This window comes from Hyperolius riggenbachi, chromosome 11, assembly GCF_040937935.1.
Source record: "Hyperolius riggenbachi isolate aHypRig1 chromosome 11, aHypRig1.pri, whole genome shotgun sequence".
Classification (NCBI taxonomy): domain Eukaryota; kingdom Metazoa; phylum Chordata; class Amphibia; order Anura; family Hyperoliidae; genus Hyperolius; species Hyperolius riggenbachi.
The window spans coordinates 21,824,101-21,842,726 of NC_090656.1; positions in this window are offsets into that span (position 1 = coordinate 21,824,101).

Genomic DNA, 18,626 nt, shown 5'->3' on the forward strand with positions numbered 1-18,626 from the left:
GTCTTCTATCCTCTGCCGGGCTCTTCTTCCTGTGTCTTCTCTCCCGGGCGCCTGTGTCACGTCACAAATGAGGTCAAACTCTAGTGGCCTCTAGTGGTCACATAAGGTATGTGCCTCGGTGCCTGAAGTTTTTGGCCCAGGGGGTACTTGATGTGTTTGTTTATTTACCCTTTGACCTTATCTCAGTGCCCATGGACTATGCACAGTGTACACTGCATGGAAATGTAAATTGCTCAGACAACTCATCTCCATAGGGTAGGAGCAGGTGGCATTGCTCAAGAGTGCCTACATCTGATGGCCCCATAAACATTTTGCTATGGGGCCCCATAGTCTCTAATTACACCACTGATTCGACTGTAAGCTCAATTGCACAAGGCTCTCCCTGTATTATTATTTAGAATTTATTTAGCGCTGATATCTTCCACAGCGCTGTACACAGTATATTGTCACTTAAATGTTCCTTTAGAGGGGCTCACAATCTGATCCCTACCATAGCCAATTGTGTATATTGTGTATATATCATAGCCTAGGGCCAATTTAGGGGAAAGCCAATTAACTTTTCTGTACGTTTTTGGGATGTGGGAGGAAACCGGTGTGCCCGGAGGAAACCCATACAGACACGGGGACATGGGCGGCGCCATGGGGGGGGGTGCTTTGGGGTGCTGAGCACCAGCAGCACCCCCTGAGCACCAGCAGCGGCAGCCCCATTCTCTCTTCTTTCTCTGTCTGTAGTGCTACAAGAAAATGGCCGGCGATGTCCACAAATGCGGACATTGGCGGCTTTCTTGTAGCACTACAGAGGGAGAGGAGGCGGGGAGAAGCACAGAAGAAGCCTGTGATGCAGGAGAGCAGGCGGCAGGAACAGGCATAGTGGTAGCGGCCTCCACCTCAGAAGGATACAAGAGCGATGGGAGCGGAGGGGGGAGCAGGCTGGGGCAGCTGTACTACCCATACTGGGGCAGCTACTTATCTATACTGGAGCAGCTACTTACCTATACTGGGGCAGCTGTACTACCTACACTGGGGCAGCTGTACTACCTACACTGGGGCAGCTATACTACCCATACTGAGGCAGCTATACTACCCATACTGGGATAGCTCTACTACCCATACTGGAACAGCTCTACTACCTACACTGGGGCAGCTCTACTACCTACACTGGGGCAGCTGTACTACCTACACTGGGGCAGCTCTACTACCTACACTGGGGCAGCTCTACTACCTACACTGGGGCAGCTCTACTACCTACACTGGGGCAGCTCTACTACCTACACTGGGGCAGCTGTACTACCTATACTGGGGCAGCTCTACTACCTACACTGAGGCAGCTGTACTACCTACACTGGGGCAGCTCTACTACCTACACTGGGGCAGCTCTACTACCTAAACTGGGGCAGCTGTACTACCTATACTGGGGCAGCTATACTACCCATACTGGGACAGCTCTACTACCTAAACTGGGGCAGCTGTACTACCTATGCTGGGGCAGCTATACTACCTAAACTGGGGCAGCTGTACTACCTACACTGGGGCAGCTGTACTACCTATGCTGGGGCAGCTATACTACCTATGCTCGGGCAGCTGTACTACCTACACTGGGGCAGCTATACTACCTATGCTGGGGCAGCTATACTACCTATGCTCGGGCAGCTGTACTACCTACACTGGGGCAGCTATACTACCTATGCTGGGGCAGCTATACTACCCATGCTGGGGCAGTCATACTACCCATACTGGGGCAGCTATATTACCTATACTGGGGCAGCTATACTACCTTTACTGGGGCAGCTATACTACCTATACTGGGGAAACTTTATTACCTATACACACCCACTTTCCAGTGCATAGACATGCCCCTTTTGACTACGCCCCTGTTTTGGCAACCCCTAAGCCACCCCCCCCCCTCTTTTTTTTAATTTCCATTGCGAGTTCACAGCTACCCCTAGAAAAGATCCAGCACCTGCATAGCACCCCCTAAATTTTTTTCCTGGAGCCAGCCCTGCACCAGGGACAACATATAAACTCCGAGCAGATGCAGCGGACTCAGCGCTGCAAGGGGAGAGCGCTAACCACTACGCCACTGTGCTGCCTTATGTGTTATTATTGCTGTGTAGAGTGGCAGCATATTTTCCACCTTCATGTATAAAGCATCGCTGACCTGTTCATTCACTTATCTGTAATCAATTGTCTTGCAGCCCTCTATATACTCTATTGCACAGCGCCATGGAAGTTGATGCCACTTACATAGATTCCACACTTATAATAATAATTGGTCACTCTGTACTCCACTGTTGCATCAGTTATGCTGCCATTGTCCCCTACGCTGATGAGCCTAACACTATAAATGAAATAAAGACTCACAAGGCCGGGCATTACCATGGAAGCAGCAGAGAACCAAGGTTTAGAAATAACAGATGATGATTCATTACGCCCGGGCACTTGTGTTCATTAATTCTCTCTTTCTTTTTTGTTTTTTTGCTGCGTCCACAAAACATAAATCATAAACCGGAGTGACCACCGTGTGTTTTCAGTACTTTGACCCTCTTCAACCCCTGCCAATTCCCATCTCATTTTAGTTTAACTTTTTACAAGGGAGTTTAATTTTTGAGCCTGGCCCGGGCGACATTGATGTATGGGTCGTATCAAGCTCAGTTTAAATGAGAATCTCCCTTGTGATTTGAAGACCGGGGTGGGATTGGAGCAATGCGGGGGGCGCGGGACACAATTGGCCTGTCCACGCCGCTCGGATGCTGGTCCGCCGTACATCAGTCCCGGACACGCTTACTCGGCAAGTTTTTGGGGAAATGGCAAGTCCATTGTCCGATGGTTCTTTCTTCTCTCCGGCCTGCCTCTTATTGATCGTGAGCTCTGTGACACGGCTGGCTTTAATGCATTGTTCCATGTGAACTGAATCTTAGTTTTTAGTGTTTATTCGCACTTCTGCCCTGTAATCAGACTTTCTGTGTTTTATCTGCGTTCCGACATCCTAAACCTAAAGAATACGGACTGGTGTCTCCACAGTAAGATGGACAAGGAGGACTGGTCCCCATGAAACATTAGAAAATCCACAAAAATGTCAAACATTGGCCTCAATTCACTAAGCTGTCTTTAATAACATTTTTGAGCATTTTCTAGTGTTATCGCCATGATAAGGCATGTAGTATTCACTAAACAATTTACCTCAGGCAAACCTGAACTTAAAGAGACTCTGAAGCGAGAATAAATCTCGCTTCAGAGCTTATAGTTAGCAGGGGCACGTGTGCCCCTGCTAAACCGCCGCAATAGCGCTGCTAAACGGGGGTCCCTTGACCCCCAAACCCCCCACTGCGACACTTGGTCGCAGACTTGGTCGCTCCTGGAGGCAGGGCTAACGGCTGCAGCCCTGCCTCCAGTCGCGTCTGTCAGCGGCGCATCGCCGCCTCTCCCCCGCCCCTCTCAATGAAGGAAGACTGAGAGGGGCGGGGGAGAGGCGGAGATACGCGCTGACAGACGCGCGTGGGGCAGGGCTGCGGCGGTTAGCCCTGCCCCAACCAGGAAGCGCTCCCCCGCATTACGGAGGGGATTTTGGGGGATCAGGGACCGCCGTTAAGCCGCAGGATAGCGGTGGTTTAGCAGGGGCACACATGCCCCTGCTATTTATGAGGTCTGAAGCGAGATTTATTCTCGCTTCAGACTCTCTTTAACTCTTCTGTCTTTAAAGAGAATCTGAAGCCAGATTAAAATGGCTTTTTACCTTATATACATGTGAGGCATGTTTGCCCCAGCTAAAAAAACGCTATCCCGCGGCATAACGAGGGGTCTTTACCCCCCAAATCCCCTCCGTGGTGCCTGGGGAGCGCTTCCGTGTGAGGCAGAGCTACGAGCTTCAGCCCTGCCTCTACACGCGTCTGTCAGCACGTATCTCCGCCCCCGCCTTCCTTCACTGAAAGGGGCGGGGGAGAGGCGGAGAATCGGAGATACGCGCTGACAAGCGCGTGTGAGGCAGGGCTGCAGCTCATAGCTCTGCCTCACACGGAAGCGCACAGGGGAAGCAAAATCCACGACCAAGAAAGTCGTGGATTTTGCAGGGGGGATTTGGGGGGGTAAAGACCCCTCGTTATGCAGCGCGATAGCAGCGTTTTAGCTGGGGCAAACATGCCTCATATGTATATAAGGTAAAAAGCCACTTTTAATCTGGCTTCAGATTCTCTTTAAGTTAAGGAAAGATCTCTAAAGTTAACATTTCAATCCTTAAAGAGAACTCGAGGTGGGCAGATGGGACACAGAGGCATGTTCTTTGCCTCCTGACATGCCTCTGTGTTCCCCAGACGCCGCTTTCTGCCCCCCGTTGCGATATAGCCCCCCCGAGTCTGGCGACAATATTTGTCACTATCTCAGAGGTAAACACGGTGAGAGGGATTCCCTGTTCAAAACGCCCACCAGGGATGTTCTTACAGGGTTTCCAGAGCTGCCATTGGGCAGCTCTTTCTCCCTGTGAAAATAAATAACTACAGAGGAGGTAACTTAAAGGACCTCTGTCGTGAAAATCTTAACATTTTAAATACACATAAACACATACAAATAAGAAGTATGTTTCTTACGGAGTTAAATGAGCCATAAATTATTTTTCTCCTATGTTGCTGTCACTTACAGTAAGTAGTAGAAATCTGACATTACCGACAGATTTTGGACTAGCTCATCTTCTCAGGGTTTTCTTTATTTTTAAAAGCACTTAGTTGCTCCGACCAACTGCCAAAAAAGTGTGCAGCAAGCAGGGAGGCTGGCCAGCATCTTTGTATAAATCTTTTTCAAGGAGTGTCTTTATAAAGAATAAAGACCATGCTGAGAATCCCCTGTGGAGAGATGGACTAACCCAAAACCTGTCGGTAATGTCAGATTTCTACTATCTACTGTAAGTGACAGCAACATGGGAGAAAAGTAATTTATGGCTCATTTTACTCTGGAAGAAATGTACTTATTTGTATGTGTTTTAAATTTTAAGACTTTCGCGACAGTTCCTCTTTAAGGACTGAAGTGATACGATAACTCTCTGACTGTGAAAACTTATCTTTACACCTTAATAAGGAAAGCTTCTTTAGTGAATTAACACTGAGGTGGTAAGTTTTCTCTTGCCTTATTATCCCCAGCATGATTTTAGTGAATTGAGGCCATTGTCTCACTTTCCTAGTAAATGCAGTATAGTACCTTGTGCAAGTCACTACTGCATGCGGGGGCATAGTTAGAAACCACGGGGCCCCATAACAAAATAATGGTTAGGGCCACCACAAAAAAATCATAAGGTACCTTTTTTCACCCTCCCACACACCAGTTTTAGGTAGCCTGAGGTGCACCCCAGAATAAGGCAACCCCAGTATCGGTAGCCAGATGTACCCCCAATATGAGGTAGCCCCCCAGTATAACTAGACAGAAGTGCTCCCCACTAAAGGTAGCCAGATATACACTCAGTATTAGGTAGCCCCACATTATTATGTAGCCCCCCACAAATGGGAAGTCAGAGGAGCCTCCAGCAATAAATAGCCCCCCCAGGTATAGGTAGCCAGAAGGGCCCCCATTATTGGGTAGTCCCACATATAGATAACTTATCTCCTTTGCTTTTTTCACATTACTTTGCACTTCAGGGGGTCCCACTGAGCAGAGGCGGCCTTGGGGGGGGGGGGCAAGTGGGGCGATTGCCCCAGGCCCCGCACCTGAAAGGGGCCCCACTGTCATGCCCACTGTGCTCACACTAAGAGCCTGTTTTTTCACCCTGCGCATTGACATTATTTACGTCATGTGAATAGCACTCCTTGCCATGGGCGCGCAAATTACCACTGGCCCAGCGCTGACCACTGCGAGTCTGTGACAATCAACTTCTCACAGGACTCAGAGGCATCATATTTTGGAATTTTCTGAACAGGTAAAGACTCTACAATACCGCCAACAGAATCAGAGTCAGCCAGCAAACTCAGGCCAACAGACACAACATATATTACACTGTCCCCTAGAGGTGGTGCAGAAAAGGCATGGGGAGCTCCCCAGCTCCCCATTCGGCCTAACACCCTTCTATCCCCAGCCAGTCTGGTACACAGCCCTAGCTCCCCAGCCAGCCTGCATCTATCCCAAGCTCCCCAGCCAGCCTCTATCTATCCTTAGCTCCCCAGCCAGCCTCTATCTACCCTTAGCTCCCCAGCCAGCCTGCATCTATCCCAAGCTCCCCAGCCAGCCTCTATCTATCCTTAGCTCCCCAGTCAGCCTGCATCTATCCCAAGCTCCCCAGCCAGCCTCTATCTATCCTTAGCTCCCCAGCCAGCCTGCATCTATCCCAAGCTCCCCAGCCAGCCTCTATCTATCCTTAGCTCCCCAGCCAGCCTGCATCTATCCCAAGCTCCCCAGCCAGCCTCTATCTATCCTTAGCTCCCCAGCCAGCCTCTATCTATCCTTAGCTCCCCAGCCAGCCTCTATCTATCTTTAGCTCCCCAGCCAGCCTGCATCTATCCCAAGCTCCCCAGCCAGCCTCTATCTATCCTTAGCTCCCCAGCCAGCCTCTATCTATCCTTAGCTCCCCAGCAAGCCTGCATCTATCCCAAGCTCCCCAGCCAGCCTCTATCTATCCTTAGCTCCCCAGCCAGCCTCTATCTATCTTTAGCTCCCCAGCCAGCCTGCATCTATCCCAAGCTCCACAGCCAGCCTCTATCTATTCTTAGCTCCCCAGCCAGCCTGTATCTATCCCAAGCTCCACAGCCCGCCTCTATGTATCCTTAGCTCCCCAGTCATCCTAGTACCCATCCCTAGCTCCCCAGACAGCTTAGTACCCAACTCCAGTTTATTGGTTAGCTTAGTGGCCTTTAACAAACGTAGTTGTTTTTCAACAATAATAAAGCGTACTGCATTAGAAGTGGACAAGCCCCTGAGCATGGTGGTATGGTAGATGGCCTACACTTATGGCTCTAGGCAGGGATGCTCGTTCAATATTCGGGTATCCGAACTACCCAGATAATCCAAACTTTTTCCACTATCCGAACCTGGATTCAGATTCCGGATCTCTGAGTAAATCCGAATAGCGCTATCCGAGTTAACTCGGATATCTATCTGAAATCCAGAATCCGGTCAAATACTCAGTTCGGTTACCCAGATGAGAGAGAGATAGAGAGAGAGAGAAGCATTTTCAAGGCCACTTTTTTTGTATGCTGTTTGTTTTAGAGAAATTCAGCAGAACAGGCAACTTCTTCACATATCTTTCTTCCTTAGTTGGGAATCACTTGTGGGATGTAGGGATGAGCTTCCCAATTCCGTGGATTTCCGATTTTCCAATCGGGAATCAGCAGTGATGACCGTCATCAGCTAATTACGATTACGCAAACTTTTGCTTAAATTGTCGCAAGTACGTCTTTATGTAATTACAAATAGTTAATTCAATTGAATTTGTATAATCATTTGTATTTCGCATAAATTTACGTTTAATTTTCACGTCATTTCCTACTGACTTTGGCGGTGAATGTTGTTGTATTGTATTGAATAGCACAGCTCCCATACATGCTATTGACACCAAAATTGCTACATATGTTAAGAAGAATCGTGGGTACAAGTCCAAAAAAGCAATACCAACTACAACACCTTGTAGTTTTTGAGAAAATCGATTTTTAACTCAGAAAAATTACAGTTTAAAAACCTTTTTTGGTACTTGTTTATTATCCTGTCTAGCAGAACGGGCTCGGCAGTTAGACAGGCTGCAAAAGTGTGCACTGTGCTTCTTGAGCAGCTGATTCACCACAAATCAGCTGCTCCGTTCCACGCAGCTTTCCTCACTGCGCTGTGTTGGCTTTTCCGTCAGCGATCAAACCGCAGAACAATAGAGAGCAATAATGAAAGGAGCATGAAGCCTTCCCAGCCTGGAGGAGGGGAATTACAAGTGATTCTAGCGGCATACCAACTCTGCCTAATCACATTACAGGGAAGAGGACTTGCTGAGCACCAGCACAAGGTGATCCACCTCACACCCCCTGCTATGTACAGCGCTGTGCCCTGCAGCAATCTGCCCGCTATCATACAGCTTGTCTATAAAAGGGTCTCGCCCCTAATCACAGCCCCACCAGGGGAGAGGTTAACTAAGCGGGGATCAGCGGCTGCTGTCTATGGAGCGAAGGTCACTGCATTCAGTGTGCTGTACAGCACCTCTACTCACATCTAACACAGACAAGTGCTGTGACTTCGGGACGGGCTACAACACTGCGCAGCGAGGAAAGCTGAATGGAACGGAGCAGCTGATCTGTGGTGAATCAGCTGCTCAAGAAGCACAGTGCACACTTTTCCAGCCTGTCTAACTGCCGAGCCCGTTCTGCTAGACGGCATAATACACAAGTACCCCATTTTTCTTTAGATTTTTAAAATGGATTTTTTTCAAAAAGTACAAGGTCTTTTTGAAAAATATTTGTATCCCTTGCGGTACCCACTATTCTCTTTAAAGAGGAACTTCAGCCTAAACAAACATACTGTCATCAAGTTACATTAGTTATGCTAATTAGAATAGATAGGTAAAATAATCTCTTACCCACCCTGTTTTAAAAGAATGGGCAAATGTTTGTGATTCATGGGGGCCAGTGGCGGACATACGGCCGTGCAGGCCGTGCCGCCGCACGAGGGCCCCTGAAGTTCCGCTGCTTCAGGGGCCCATTAAGTATTGCAGGTTTTTTTTTTTAATTTTACGTTTTATTTTTTTTTTAACCTGGGGGGCCCCGACTCCTGTCCTCCCCCCTCACCTCGGCCCCCCCCCCCTCATGCGGCGAGAGAGCAGAAAATACAGGAAGTCTCCGGCCGGGGCTGCAGCAGACGCTAGAGGCAGCTGCCGCTTGGTCTCCCCTGTCTTCAACTCTGTATACTGCTCGCTACTAAACCAGGAAGTAGCGAGCAGTATACAAAGTTGGAGACATATCGGAGACCAAGCGGCAGCTGCCTCTAGCGTCTGCTGCAGCCCCGGCCGGAGACTTCCTGTATTTTCTGCTCTCCCGCCGGCCGCCGCGCATACCGGGAGGGGGGCCCCGAGGTGAGGGAGGATAGGAGTCGGGCCCCCCACGCAGATAGCTACCCACCCATCCACCCGGCTACCTTACCCACCCACCCGGCTACCTTACCCACCCGGCTACCTACCCCGCTACCTAACCACCCACCCGGCTACCTACCCGGCTACCTAACCACCCTGCCGGCTACCTACCCACCCGGCTACCTACCCGGCTACCTACCCACCCACCCGGCTACCTACCCACCCGGCTACCTACACACCCACCCGGCTACCTAACCACCCACCCGGCTACCTACCCACCCGGCTACCTAACCACCCACCCGACTACCTACCCACCCAGCTACCTAACCACCCACCCGGCTACCCACCCACCCGGCTACCTACCCGGCTACCTAACCACCCACCCGGCTACCCACCCACCCGGCTACCTAACCACCCACCCGGCTACCTAATACCCACCCGGCTACCTACCCACCCGGCTCCCTAACCACCCACCCGGCTACCCACCGGCTACCTACCTGGCTACCTAACCACCCTGCGGCTACCTACCCACCCGGCTACCTACCGGTCTACCTACTCACCCACCCGGCTACCTACCCACCCGGATACCTACACACCCACCAGGCTACCTACCCGGCTACCTACCCACCCACCCGGCTACCTACCCACCCGGATACCTACACACCCACTCGGCTACCTAACCACCCACCCGGCTACCTACCCACCCGGCTACCTAACCACCCACCCGGCTACCCACCCGGCTACCTAACCGGCTACCTAACCACCCACCCGGCTACCTAACCACCCACCCGGCTACTTACCCGGCTACCTAACCACCCACCCGGCTACCCACCCACACGGCTACCTACCCACCCGGATAGCTACACACCCACCCGGCTACCTAACCACCCACCCGGCTACCTACCCACCCGGCTACCTAACCACCCACCCGGCTACCCACCCGGCTACCTAACCGGCTACCTAACCGGCTACCTAACCACCCACCCGGCTACCTAACCACCCACCCGGCTACCCACCCACCCGGCTACCTAACCACCCACCCGGCTACCTAACCACCCACCCGGCTACCTACCCACCCGGCTACCTAACCACCCACCCGGCTACCTACCTGGCTACCTAACCACCCTGCCGGCTACCTAACCACCCTGCCAGCTACCTAACCACCCACCCGGCTACCTACCCGGCTACCTTACAACCCACCCGGCTACCTACACACCCACCCGGCTACCTACCCACCCACCAGGCTACCTACCTACCCACCCGGCTACTTACCCACCCGGCTACCTACCAACCCACCAGGCTACCTACCAACCCACCAGGCTACCTACCCACCCACCCAGCTACCTAACCACCCACCTACCCACCCACCAGGCTACCTACCCACCCGCCTACCCAGCCACCCACCAGGCTACTTACCCACCCGGCTAAGGGCTACCTACCTACCCACCCGGCTGCCTACCTACCTATCCACCAGGCTACCTATCCACCCAACCACCCATGGGAGCTGTGCGCCGGATGGAGGCTGGGACAGGAGATCTGCTGCTGCAGGTGAGTAAATGTTTTTTTTTATTATTTATTTTAGCAGGTGTATGTTCTGGGCAGGTCTGCCACATGATTGCGTGTATGTTCTGGGCAGGTCTGCCACATGATTGCATGTATGTTCTGGGCAAATTTGCTACATGATTGCATGTGTTTTCTGGGCAAATCTGCCGACATGATTGCACGTATTTTCTGGGCAAATCTGCTGACATGATTGCACGTATTTTCTGGGCATATCTGCCGACATGATTGCATGTATTTTTTGGGCATATCTGCTGACATGATTGCACGTATTTTCTGGGCATATCTGCCTACATGATTGCACGTATTTTCTGGGCATATCTGCCGACATGATTGCACGTATTTTTTGGGCATATCTGCCGACATCATTGCACGTATTTTCTGGGCATATCTGCCGACATCATTGCACGTATTTTCTGGGCATATCTGCCGACATCATTGCACGTATTTTCTGGGCATATCTGCCGACATCATTGCACGTATTTTCTGGGCATATCTGCCGACATCATTGCACGTATTTTCTGGGCATATCTGCCGACATCATTGTACGTATTTTCTGGGCATATCTGCCGACATCATTGCACGTATTTTCTGGGCATATCTGCCGACATCATTGCACGTATTTTCTGGACATATCTGCCGACATGATTGAATGTATTTTCTGGGCAAATCTGCTCACATTATGTGTATTTTCTTGAGAAAACCTGCACAATTATGTGAATTTTCTGGGGAAAGGGTCACCAAAACTTGGGCCCACTGTCTTTGAGTTGCACTTTTCAAGGGAACCTGAGGTGAGAATAATATTGAGGCTGCCATATTTCTCTCCTTTTAAGCAATACCAGTTGCCTGGTTGCCGTTCTGGTCCTCTGCCTCTAATTCTTTCAACCATAGACCCTGAACAAGCATGCAGCAGGTCAGGGGTTTCTGACAATATTGTCAGAACTGAGAAGATTAAGCTGCATGCTTGTTGCTGGTGTAATTCAGTTTATTACTGCAGCCAAATAGATCAGCAGGGCCGCCAGGCAACTAGTATTGTTTAAAAGGAAATAAATATGGCAGCCTCCATATCACTCTCACCCCGGGATCACTTTAAATTACAGTTAGCTCCGCCCTTATCCGGTCATTGCCACGCCCATTTTTTGCCGCGGCGCTACGCGCCGCAGGTTCTATCCACACCCATTTTTTGACGCGGCCGCAGCAGGTTATAGCCACGCCCATTTTTGGGCGCGGCGCAGGTCAGGGGGGCCCACAATTGATATTTTGCACAGCGGCCCACTGCTGCCTGTGTCCGCCACTGATGGGGGCTGCCATCTTTGAAAGGAGGTGACAAGGAGCATGAGACACAGTTCCAACTGTCCAGTGTCCTGATAACCCCTCCCAGCTGCACACTAGGCTTCAAATGTCAAATTCAAAATATAAAAAAAAAGAAAAAAAAATTGCACCAAAACAGCAGAACGAGAACAACAAAATCAGAAATCCCATCATGCTTTGCACACCATCAGGGGGAAAAAGCCCAGGCAGTTTTCTTCTGTGCAGCTAAAAATGAGGCTTGTATAAGAGAAACAAAGTTCTGATGCTGTGAAACTGTTAAAGAAACACCAAGCCTTTTCAGTGCTGCTGAGTCGATTTTTAGTCCGGAGGTTCACTTTAACCGATAAAGTAGGCACAAAATTAAGGAAAAATTACGCAAAATTCCGAATGATTACAATTACATATGAAATTAATTACGATTTTCCCCGAAATTTTGCATTACAATTACGATGCATAATTGCGATTTACGATGCGTTATTACGCATAGGCATAATTTCTGCTCATCATTGGGAATTAGTGTTGCTTGGATACAGCCAATCATGAAATCCAGTAAATCCAGACATGGCAGAATCGAAATCCGAATATGCGGTGATCGTGATCCGGATTTGAATCGGAGCTCCAGATTCGACTCGGATTTTAGCCGTGATTACATGTAGAATCCGTGATCACGGCCGTGATCGCGGATCTGACTTTAAAGTTAATAGCAAAGCCCCCATACAAGCTACAATCACCAAAATTGCATGGATCATAAAGGTGATCAGTGGCTACAACTTAAAAACAAATTCAAAAAGATCTAATAGTTTTTCAGAAAATCGATTTTAAAGTTTCAAATGAAAAAAAAAATTGTGATTAAAAACCGCTAAAACCCGCCAACTTTTATATCATGTAAGGGGGCTTTGCTATTAAAGAGAACCAGAAGCGGGGTTCTCACAACGAAATCCCCATACAGAGGCTGGCTCTGCCTATAGAGCCCAGCCTCTGTTGCTAATCAGATCGCGTGTCTGCAGCGCGGCTGTCATTTATGGGGTATTGCCGAGCGCAGGGGGGATTTAGAGGGGAGATCTGATTAGCAACAGAGGCTGGGCTCTATAGGCAGAGCCAGCCTCTGTATGGGGATTTCGTTGTGAGAACCATGCCTCGGGTGGTCTTTAACCGCTAAAATTGGCGGGTTTTGGCAGCTAAATCCGTGATCACAAGCCAGATTTGGACCATGATCACGAGTGCATTTAGAACTGAATCCGTGATCGCTAGATGATCGTGACTTCAGATCACGATGTCAGATAGTGAAAAAATGCTTGTGAATTACGGCTATTCCGTGATCACGAGGCCGTGATGAGCATCACTGCTGGGAATCAGCTTTCTGAAAAATTTTAGGCCAGTCAGAAGACTCGAAAGTATAATGCTAGGTACGGCTTATCTGACAGAAAGTTGCATCATGTGTACATGTCAAACTGCTCCTGATCGATAAAGGCCCATAGGCAAACGCAGGGGGGGGAATTACAGCTGCCCAGAATCCCCCCTCAGAGCAGGGCAGTGGAGTGTCTGGGGACAGGCACAAGGTGAGACACCAGAATATCTGCAGGTATCCTGTAGCTCACAGCACTGCCCCCTTTCTTTCCCTGCTACAGTTGACTTTGGCTGGAGCAGCAGCATGTGTACAGAGCATGGAGCAGCAGCGTGTGTACAGAGCATAGAGCAGCAGCTAATGTACAGAGCATGGAGCAGCAGTATGTGTACAAAGCATAGAGCAGCAGAGTGTGTACAGAGCATGGAGCAGCAGAGTGTGTACAGAGCATGGAGCAGCAGAGTGTGTACAGAGCATGGAGCAGCAGTGTGTGTACAGAGCATGGAGCAGCAGCGTGTGTACAGAGCACGGAACAGCAGCGTGTGTACAGAGCACGAAGCAGCAGTGTGTGTACAGAGCATGGAGCAGCAGCGTGTGTACAGAGCATGGAGCAGCAGCGTGTGTACAGAGCATGGAGCAGCAGCGTGCGTACAGAGCATGAAGCAGCAGCATGTGTACAGAGCATGAAGCAGCAGCGTGTGTACAGAGCATGGAGCAGCAGTGTGTACAGAGCATGAAGCAGCAGCGTGTGTACAGAGCATGAAGCAGCAGCGTGTGTACAGAACATGAAGCAGCAGCGTGTGTGCAGAGCATGAAGCAGCAGCATGTGTACAGAGCATGGAGAAGCTCTGGGGAACTTAGAGTCAGGTATGAGCACAGCCCTGTACCCTGCTGTGTGAATGCTTCACTTTCCCATTCATTACAGATGTCTGCTGTCCTCATTATTATCTGCATCCAAACTGCTCCCGATCGATCCTGCTGTCGATCCGGAACTGATGGAACATTTAGGAAATGATTGTCAGATCCTGTCAGTCGGACGGGAAATTGCATTATGTGTATCCAGAATGATGACCTTCCATATTATTATACTGTATTGTGCGTGCCTGAGGGAGACCTTTCAGGAATCCCCCACTTGAAAATCCTTGGTTTGCCCCTGATTAGGCGGGGGCGTACAGCCAATAAATGGCATCATGCTCTTGCTTTTACTGGTGGCTAACTACTGCTCTACTGCTACTTCTACAGATACAATTACTTATCTCATAAGTTTACTTTCACTTCAGGTTTGTTTTAATGCAGGTAGAGTTGGGCCGAACCTCCAATTTTAGGTTCGCGAACCTGGTTCGCGAACTTCCGCGGAAGGTTCGGTTCGCGTTAAAGTTCGCGAACCGCAATAGACTTCAAAGGGGATGCGAACTTTGGAAAAAAAAAATAATTATGCTGGCCACAAAAGTGATGGAAAAGATGTTTCAAGGGGTCTAACACCTGGAGGGGGGCATGGCGGAGTGGGATACATGCCAAAAGTCCCCGGGAAAAATCTGGATTTGACGCAAAGCAGCGTTTTAAGGGCAGAAATCACATTGAATGCTAAATGACAGGCCTAAAGTGCTTTCAAACATCTTGCATGTGTATACATCAATCAGGTAGTGTAATTAAGGTACTGCTTCACACTGACACACCAAACTCACCGTGTAACGCACCGCAAACAGCTGTTTGTGTAGTGACGGCCGTGCTGGACTGGTGCGCACCATGGCGAGAGTGCAGGTTTTGGTGGCTTTACAGCCCATATGGTCGCCTGGCTGATGTAGCTGAATGACAGAACAGTGACTGTCCAGCTGATCAAATTTGGTCTGACCACAATGAGGCAACGACCTTATTATCGTGGGTGTGCCCCCCGAGACACTCATCTAGGCGCCGGTCATTGCTTCATTGTGATACGCAAGCCCCTTCACCACGGCAAGGTAATGATCACGAAGGGGAATGGGCGCATGTACATGCCTTTTCTTTTGTTGTTGCAGCTGCCCGCAGTGCAGCCAGAAAAATTAGGCAGTCATGTACACGCACCAGAAAAATTATTACAGCGGCCGCTGCTAGCAGCGGCCTAAAAAATTCAGCAATCCGCCTGGAGTCCCGGACCCTGTTGGTGGTGGCGGAGAAGGTAGTCAAGCGGCCTGCAGGCAGACATGCTGTGTGGAGGGACTGGGAGCGACTTAGTCTTCTTGGGGCAGGCCAGGCAGCCAGTCACACGGCGTGCAGGCAGAGATGCTGTGTGTGCGGGGACTGACTTAGTCTTGGGGCGGGCAGCAGCCCTCCGGGATCCATGCCTCATTCATTTTGATAAAGGTGAGGTACTTAACACTTTTGTGACTTAGGCGACTTCTCTTCTCTGTGACAATGCCTCCAGCTGCGCTGAAGGTCCTTTCTGACAGGACGCTTGCGGCAGGGCAGGAGAGAAGTTGGATGGCAAATTGGGACAGCTCTGGCCACAGGTCAAGCCTGCGCACCCAGTAGTTCAAGGGTTCCTCATCGCTGTTCACAGCAGTGTCTACATCCACACTTAAGGCCAGGTAGTCGGCTACCTGCCGTTCCAGGCGTTGGTGGAGGGTGGATCCGGAAGGGCTACAGCGAGGCGTTGGACTAAAGAACGTCCGCATGTCCGACATCACCATGAGATCGCTGGAGCGTCCTGTCTTTGACTGCGTGGACACGGGAGGAGGATTAGTGGCAGTGGTACCTTGCGGGCGTTGTGCCGTCACATCACCCTTAAAGGCATTGTAAAGCATAGTTGACAGCTGGTTCTGCATGTGCTGCATCCTTTCCACCTTCCGGTGAGTTGGTAACAGGTCCGCCACTTTGTGCCTGTACCGAGGGTCTAGTAGTGTGGCCACCCAGTACAGGTCATTCCCCTTGAGGTTTTTTATATGGGGATCCCTCAACAGGCAGGACAGCATAAAAGACGACATCTGCACAAAGTCGGATCCAGTACCTTCCATCTCCTCTTGCTCTTCCTCAGTGACGTCAGGTAAGTCAACCTCCTCCCCCCAGCCGCGAACAATATCACGGGAAGGTTGAGCAGCACAAGCCCCTTGCGATGCCTGCTGAGGTTGTTCTCCTGCCGCTGTCCCCTCCTCCTCCTCCTCCTCCCCCAAAGAAACACCTTGCTCATCATCCTCTGAGTCTAACTCGTCTTCTGCACACGACTTCTCTTCTTCCTCCTCCTCCCCCCTCTGTGCTGCCGCAGGTGTTGAGGAAACAGCTGGGTCTGATGAAAATTGGTCCCATGCCTGTTCCTGCCGTAACGGTTCCTGGTCACGCTCATTCACAGCTTCATCCGCCACTCTACGCACAGCACGCTCCAAGAAGTAAGCGTAGGGAATTAAGTCGCTGATGGTGCCCTCACTGCGGCTCACCAGGTTGGTCACCTCCTCAAACGGCCGCATGAGCCTGCATGCATTTTCCATCAGTGTCCAGTTGTCGGGCCAGAACATCCCCATCTTCCCAGACTGTTTCATTCTACTGTAGTTGTAGAGGTAGTGGGTCACGACTTTCTTCTGTTCTAGCAGGCGGGAGAACATGAGCAGGGTCGAGTTCCAGCGAGTCGGGCTATCGCAAATGAGGCGTCTCACCGGCATGTTGTTTTTGCGCTGAATTTCCGCAAAGCGTGCCATGGCTGTGTAAGACCGCCTCAAATGCCCACAGAACTTCCTGGCCTGCTTCAGGACATTCGCTAAGCCATGGTACTTTGCCACAAATCTTTGAACCACTAGATTCATGACATGTGCCATGCAGGGTATGTGTGTCAGCTTCCCCATATGCAAAGCGGCAAGCAGATTGCTGCCGTTGTCGCACACCACGTTGCCTATCTCCAGGTGGTGCGGGGTCAGCCACTCAACCACCTGTTTCTTAAGAGCAGCCAGGAGAGCTGCTCCAGTGTGACTCTCCGCTTTGAGACAAGACATGTCTAAGATGGCGTGACACCGTCTTACCTGGCATGCAGCATAGGCCCTGCGGAGCTGGGGCTGTGTAGCTGGAGAGGAGAACTGCCACTCAGCCAAGGAGGATGAGGACAGCGAAGAGCATGTAGCAGGAGGAGAGGAGGTGGCAGGAGGCCTGCCTGCAAGCCGTGGAGGTGTCACAATTTGGTCCGCTGCGCCCTGCTTGCCATCGTTCACCACCAGGTTCACTTAATGGGCTATGTAGGTAATGTAGCGGCCCTGCCCGTGCTTGGCAGACCAGGCATCCGTGGTCAGGTGTACCCTTGACCCAACGCTCTTCGCAAGAGATGACACCACTTGCCTCTCAACTTCACGGTGCAGTTGGGGTATGGCCTTTCTCGAAAAATAAGTGCGGCCTGGCATCTTCCACTGCGGTGTTCCGATGGCCACAAATTTACGGAAGGCCTCAGAGTCCACCAGCCGGTATGGTAACAGCTGCCGAGCTAACAGTTCCGCCACGCCAGCTGTCAGACGCCGGGTAAGGGGGTGACTGGCCGAAATTGGCTTCTTCCGCTCAAACATTTCCTTCACGGACACCTGACTGCTGCTGTGGGCAGAGGAGCAGGAACCGCTCAAGGGCAGAGGCGGAGTGGAGGAGGGTGCCTGTGAAGGTGGAAGGGAGAAAGCGGCAGAAGCAGATAATGCACCTGATGGAGGAGGAAGAGGAGAAGGAGGGTGGCTTTGCTTTTGTGTGCTGCTGCTGCTTTTGCTCAGGTGGCCATCCCATTGCTGTTCGTGCCTTTTCTCCAGGTGCCTTCGTAAGGCACTTGTCCCTACGTGAGTGTTGGCCTTTCCACGGCTCAATTTTTGTTGGCAGAGCGAACAGATGGCTTTGGTCCGATCTGAGGCACACACATTAAAAAATTTCCACACCGCTGAGCCACCCTGGGATGTGGGCACTATGGGGACCTCAGCAGCTGATGCTGAAGGGCAAGTTGGCTGGCTGTACATAGGTGGCGATACATGGTGCCGGACTCTGCCACCAGCTGTTTCTGACGAAGAGCTGCCCCAGCTTCTTTCAGCAACTTCTCTCCTCCTACTACTCTCTGACTCCCCCTCTGAACTGTCCCCCTCTTCATCTCCTCCATTGGGAACATACAGAGGATCCCTATTACCGTCATCATCGTAGTCATCCTGCCCAGCTTCGGCTTGCCTCAGACAAATCCAAACTTGCACCATCAGTAGGTCCTTCATCCTCCTGACACGTTACATCCATAGTGTTGCCGCGTAACTCAGACATATGAGCTGGTGAAAATTCATCTGGCTGTAACAACAATGGCTGTGCATCAGTGATTTTACCACTAAATAATTCTTGCGAAGTGTCAAATGCAGCGGAAGTGGTGCTAGTAGTAGCGCTGGTGGCTGAGCATGAGGTGTTCTGTGTCGCTAAATACTCAACCAC